A 7,007-nucleotide genomic window follows, 5' to 3' on the forward strand; every position below is an offset into this window, starting at 1 on the left:
TTGCAGCACAATATCCCATTGTATTTCTCTGAATGCCTTACTGGCAGTATAACTGGTGTGAAGGAGGGAACACAATCACTTCTTTGCCCTCCTACTGCTGCCAGCTAGAGTTCAGGGAAACATGACTCACGACTGCTGCCAATATGTTGATTTGAGGGAATGAAGAAAGAAGCCATGCTAATATAAATGCATGGACCCATGCCATGCTCCAGCTCCTTCTTTTAGCTCCCAAAAAGACTCGGGAGAGGAAGTCTCCTGAATATCATGAACTGCAGGAACGTGCTGCTGAGCAGGACAGTCTACTACAGCAGCTCTGCTTTCTCAGGTTAGAGGCTTACCCATGCTTGGGTACAGTATAACATAACAAATCTTTTTCCTCACAATCCTCAAGGATAAAACAATGTCTCTTTAGCATCCACATTTTTGCGCACTGAAAAGATCTTATGATTTTTAATTCGTATTTCAGCTCTCCCTGCTTTTTCTTCCTTCTGTCTCACCTGCCAGTTCTCTGCCCTCCTGCACTTATCACGTGGGCTTAGCAGTCTCCACATGGCATATTCAGCAACTGTGATGCTATCCTGAAGATTTTTACGAAGGCCAAAGCCACCTTGCAAAAAAACTGAGCTCACACCGTATAGGAATGCAGGAACAGCAACATGAAGCAAAGCTACGTAAACCCAAATCCTCAGTTCCACAAATAACACACCTTGCTACTGAGAATAAAGTTGGAAAGAGAAAAAAAAAAAAGAGAGAGAAAAAGAAACCTCCTCAAGTTATTCATTTAAAATAAAACAAGAGAACCAATAAATAGCATTGTATTTGCAGATTCTTTATCTGCTAAGGTCTCCCATCCATAGCAAAGCGGCCCATATGATGTTGCAAGCAGAATCCCACTGCTGGTGGAACCCCAGAGCATGACATGACAGGGAAGGGCAAGAGAAAGTGCGTGTAAGGATGGTGCTGAACCACCACTTGCAGGTGGTTCACCATGTTCCTACCTGATCTGCAGCCGTAGGACTATTGCAGATGCTGTTTCCCTGACTCCTACTCACTCTTCTTGCATATGCAGCCCAAGCTGACATTTTGTCATCCTTTTTTTCATCTCTCCTTCTGGTATCACCCACTTTTCCCACAAGCTGTTGATGGAAAGACTCTAGTTGATGACTTCCTTCAGAACTTAGCTGTCTGTGCTATTTTGTTTATGGCTCCTTTCAATTCAGTCACATAATTAAGTGCAGAAATGAATTCCAAGAATAAAAGTGACTCACATTTATTAGGCCTGTTTGTACAGAATTTGTCAATGTTGTACCCTACCCAAAAAGGACGTGCCCACATCTGCAGCAAGGCTGGATGGACTCACAGCACTGCAGTGTACAAACTGAGACGCGTCCACAACTGCCTCCAACACAGGCCCAGGAATATGCAGATAATGGCAATGAGAAGCTGCTACTTTCCCTAAGTACCACAGTAAAACTTTCCATGGTTTGCCACAGAACAGTGTAGTTTTATAGCCACAGCATAGAAAAGGAGGAGAGACATGGACAAGTTGGTTTTTGTTTGTTTGTTTGTTTGTATAAACTGTACTGGGATACTGTATCTTCTAGGATAGTGGAGTTCTGACAAGCATACACACTGAGTGGAAACTGTAATCAGGTTTTATACCTAAAAGACATTCCAGTTCTTCTAGAAGATTTTTGGAAATTACTGGGAGATACTCCAAAAGAGCTGAGAAAAGGTATTCCTATAGTCTTGTCTCAAATGGCTTGATTGGGATTATTTAAGTTGAATGTTGAACAATGCAGTACATTAGCTTTGAAACTGTCAATGCTTATACCAAAAGCACCCTTCTGGTTAGGCAAAGTAATGGGTAATCTATGCAAGATGACACCAGGAGGGAAACGGAAATGTTGGCATTAAGGTTATCCACAGCTATGGAATCCAGCCTCACATTCCTGCAAAGCACAGACCTTCACAGGTTCACTGCTTACCGAATGACCTTAGGAACTCAGAAGCTCAAACTTAGGCAGAGTGTGAAAGCCTTAAAAAACAAAACAAACAAAACAGAAAAAAAGCTTACAACCTACCATCTCTTTAAATTTGTTTGGGATAGTTGCCCATTAAAAGCTACAGAGCTGACCCTGAGCTACTTTAAGACAGATTTAAGTCCCTCAAGAACAAAGTAAGAATTTGATGCTGACCTCTGGGCATTACTGCTGAGCAATCTGAGTAGAAGTGTGCCCAGTGTGAGACTTACATGATGGGGTTGGCATCTCTCTCCTGCAAAACATTCTAACAGACCCTGGGGGATGTCAACCTACTGCTGAATATTCTCTCACAAAAATTGTTTTCATCCTCACTGACAACAATGTAAAGAATTTCCAACAGTAAATGAAGTTCCCCGATAAAAACCAAGCAAACACAAAACATGTCCTTCTCACCTACAATCAGCAAGTGTCATCTCTAAGGCAGTTTCTTATCCTCTGGCAAACAGAACAGCTGTTTCTGTATTATGGGGGCAAGTAAGATCTGTATCTGGTGCTGACTTCAGTTCAAGTGTTTTGGCTTAATAAAATAATCTCCTGTTCAAAATCACCAAGGTAACACCAAGGCCATGTCCTGATGGCTGTCAATATGAACTGCATTCCTCAAACTTTAAAATAGGACACAGTGATGAAATTGTTGAAGAAGCAGAAGCGGTAAGAAACAGTGGTTTCACAGATTGCATGTGGCTATTTCTGTGTGTTTTTTGTTTTTTTATTAAGTAAAAAAAAGCAGTAATGACTGCACAGTACTATGGCAGAGAATTTATCCATTAAAAAAAAGAAAAAAGTGAATTTGTACACAATTTTGCTACACAAAACAAAAGAATACACTGATCTGAGTTCTAGACATGGTTATATTTCAACTAATAGGTACTGCTAGACTGAAAGAGAACTCACCGCTCCCCTTTTCCGTAACTTCTTTGACCACTAAGTTCATATACTTTGGATAGATGTGTCTTATACAGCTACATTAGGAAAAGTGCTTTTCTCTGTTCACTATTACATCTGTCAGAGAGTGGGAAACAGATAGCCAACTGGATGTAAAGCTGCACCATTGATAACACTTCACTTTATTTCATCTTCCCTCAAACATGAAGACTGCTTCTCTTTCCAAAACCTTGATTTATTAGTTCCAGCAATCCAGATGGAAATTAACTAGGAAAAAATGCAGGAACTGTTAAAAGAGAAGGCTGACACGACAGCTACTGCCTGGAAAGTGAAGTTAGATCAAGAATTGGAATAGGCCTTTCCCATTTCTGCAGACAATTGACCAGAGTGACTCACGCAGGGATTCAATCCATCCTTCAAGCAGAGAGACTGAGCAACATCTCAGTTTATTACTGATAGACAAATTTGCTATTGACTAAATGTAGCTTGACATTAATTTTCAAATACCTTACCCACCTTAATTACATTCTATGGTGTTTGGCAGTGGAATCACTGGATGGACTTTCCTACTGCTGCTCTTTGGCAGCAAAGCAGAAGGACCTGGTTCCTGCTTCATACACACAGACTCTGATGCACTTAAGAAAAGGGAGCACCTTGGCACGTCACCACACTGGAGCTGGCTTGGCAAATACAAATTGAGCTGGTCAACAGCACTCTGCTATCCTGAGGCAGTAAGGCAGACACTGAAACCCAATGACATAAAACTGCAGGATATAAAGCTCAACAATGTATTTTAGGGGATATAAATTATCAATATCTTTCTTTTTTTCCTCTGCATGTCTGTATAAAAATTACTATTTATTACGCCTTCTTCTCACAAAACCTATGGTATGTAAAGAAGCAATGCTACTAAACCATTAGAAGAACTATGAAATAACACAGCACCAAAATACAGAGCTCTACTGTTTCTCAAGTATTTCTTCCAGCAATACAAAATTAAAATAAATAAATACAATAAGAATCTCAGCACTTTTGCTAGCAGCTATGAGAAAGAGGCACGCTCTCGGTGTCAGTAATGTCCCCAGCTCCAGGCTCCTCGTGCAGCTGCACCTCATGCAGATGATTCTGTGCTGTTGATGGAGACAACTTACCACTTCAAAGTATGACAAATGAAGAATGATACAATGAATAAGGGCAATTTAAATATGCCCTTATTTTAGAAATAAAATAAAGCGCTGGTTTGTTTTCAGAAAGCATCTTATTGAAACAGTATCATCTGCTTCATGAAATAATGTAAAGATAAATGTAGCTCTTGTTTCTCTTGCCATCAGCGAAACAGGAAAAATGGCTAGAAAAACATAATTTAGCTAGTGTACAGCTCCAACAGAAAGCAATACTGCTTTTAAGTTTTGAAAGACAGCCAACCAATTCATTTAGTATTTTCTAGTAATAGGCATTTACCCACGTCAGTTATGCCAGTCTTTTGTTTAGTACAGAATTACTGCCCATACATCTTGAAAATTGTGCCTGTCAGACAGATTAAAAAAAAAGAAAGAATCCACACCTGTGTAACCAACAGAAGCATCTCAGAGATAATCGTAACTTTGCAGGGAGCAGTCACACACAGGAACGTGCTCATACAGAGGAACCTGGAATCAAATGTGCACGATTCCTCCCTTTTCCCCACGACCAGCACTCACTGCAGGCAGCCCACCCACACTGCTCAGACACAGATGGAGCAAAACACAGTCAGCTTCACCGTTGGTACCTGCATCTCACTCAGACTGCAGCAACTCCATACAGCACGGCAGCTCTGCAGATGGAGGTGAAAAATACACACTTGATCCCCAGCTAGCTTAAACCACGTGGGTCCATTAAGAGCACTGGTAGTTTATGCTGAGCTTGATACTTGAACATGAAGGCCCAGGGATACTTCCCGTGATGCAGGGAGATGGGGACTTGAACCTAGCTACTCATATCAAGCATGTTAAGATACACAGAAATATGCTCAGATATTTGTGCACCAATTCATTTTTTTCATATGAAGATAAAATAATATCTGGCGTGGGATGCTTATAAAGATGAGGTTGTTGCTGAATTCCCTTTTTAATATTTTGGAGATGATTATTATCAAAATATTTCCTGCTCAGAGGGGCCAGAAAATCAGCAGAGAGCACCACCAACCCACACAGTTGTGCGGCCATTACGAGCCATGCTCTGCTCATACTTATTTCACCCTCATAGTAACCTGGGTACAGCAGATTTGAAAGAACAGTGAAAATAATTTTCTACACCACAGTAACAAAAGGAACAACAACATAAAAGCAACCCAGCACCAATGAGCTTTTCACTCTGACAAACATAACAGAAGTTTTGTTTGCTTCTTCACATAGGTGCATTACTGCCTACATTTATTAACCCCAGTGAATTAAATATTTCTTCTGTTCCTATTTTATTATCATCTGCCTTCCAGCTCTGCCTGAGTTACTCAGGTACCTCAAGCTAGCAGAGGTGAGTCCCAGTAATGTCCTAACCATATGATGCTAAGTGTTTTTGACAAGCTCTATTATAATTATATTTAAATGTTTTGTTCTAAGGCCTGTGTTTGCTGAAGCCTTTGATGGGAGATTAAATTACCTTCACCCAAACCCCTATAATAATCAAAAGAAAACAGAAATCTAGTGTTAATTTGTGTCCAAATCTGCTTACAAAAGGGAATTAGCTCAGGCCTTTGCTCAGCCAAGTGCTTAATCATGCGTTTAATTTTCCTTACGTCAGTATCCCCACTGATGTCACTGAGCAACTGAAGCCACGACCGCTGAGCTTCACCCGTGCCCACAAGCTCTCCTGGAGGAGGGATGGGCAGAAGAGGGGGCACACAGCAGGGGCTGGAGCCAAGCAGGGCAGCAAGAGAGAGTTCCTGCTTCTGCACAAACACCAGATCCGGCTGCATGAAGCAGATGACAAATCTGAATTATGCTTGCAGCACAAAAATCAGCACTGTCCTGGCCTAAGATGCTGAAGTGCAATCCAAAATTCTGGCAATTAATTGATGATTACAATAGGGTCAGTTAATTAATTACAATCATGACAGATACAAAAAAGGCACTCTTTACTGCATTTCTGCATAACCAAGCATTAGCTTGTATTTCACTCAGTCCAGAGGAACAGTCTAACCCCCAAAGTAACTTGTTATGTTCTACCAGGGTCTCCATGCTCAGGAAAGAGCTCCCACAGCTGAGCAGCAAACGAAGGCTGCCAGAGCACTGCAAGGCAAGCGTCTAATTTGTGGGAAGGACTTTGGGGTCATCATGCACTCACCCACAGAAAAGAGCAGCTGCTGGTGACTTGTCCTGAGGTCTACAAGTACTTGTCAACAAACCAGCTTTGTGAAAAATGGAGGCCCACAACTTGGGAGACATTTCATGAATACTTTCATGTAAAAGCTTTTTGTCTAAGTTTTTTGGTTGGTTTTTCTTTTTTTTTTTTTTTTTGCATAGCAGAGACCAGGCTGGGAGCTTCTGAAAAGGAAAGGCATTTTTATCTGTGTTATGGAGTTGGAAGCAGGCTTAGGCAGCCAGAGAAAAGGATTTAATTATCGCTTCGTCAACCGTATCCTGTCCACGGTGAGCGTGGCTTATTTTGACGGCTGCCGCTGCTGCCACTTGTTCTACCACAGCAAACAGGAGGTGAAGATAAGGTGTGTTTGAATTCTTTTTGCTGGGTAGGATATTGTTTTCCCTGTGGTCACCTTATAGACTTCAGCTTTGTTACACTGCCTGGTCATTATTCAGCCAAGTGAAAAACAAATAAATATTTCCTGCTTTATACATAAGACAGCGAATGCAATGCCTTAATAATTTGTATTCTTCTCTGAATTCCCTTTAATTTGCAGTATGCAGTGTGAGTACATACATGCTATACATATAATTATACATTGTGTATATCATTTACATATTTATATATTTTGCAATACACTGCACGTAGCCTCTTGATTTTTCTCAGAACGACTGCTCTCTGACTCTCCTTTTAAGCAACAGATTTTAACAGCAGCTCATAATTGGTAGCACCTAAACC

Source organism: Meleagris gallopavo, chromosome 2 (assembly GCF_000146605.3).
Source record: "Meleagris gallopavo isolate NT-WF06-2002-E0010 breed Aviagen turkey brand Nicholas breeding stock chromosome 2, Turkey_5.1, whole genome shotgun sequence".
NCBI classification, from domain to species: Eukaryota; Metazoa; Chordata; class Aves; order Galliformes; family Phasianidae; genus Meleagris; species Meleagris gallopavo.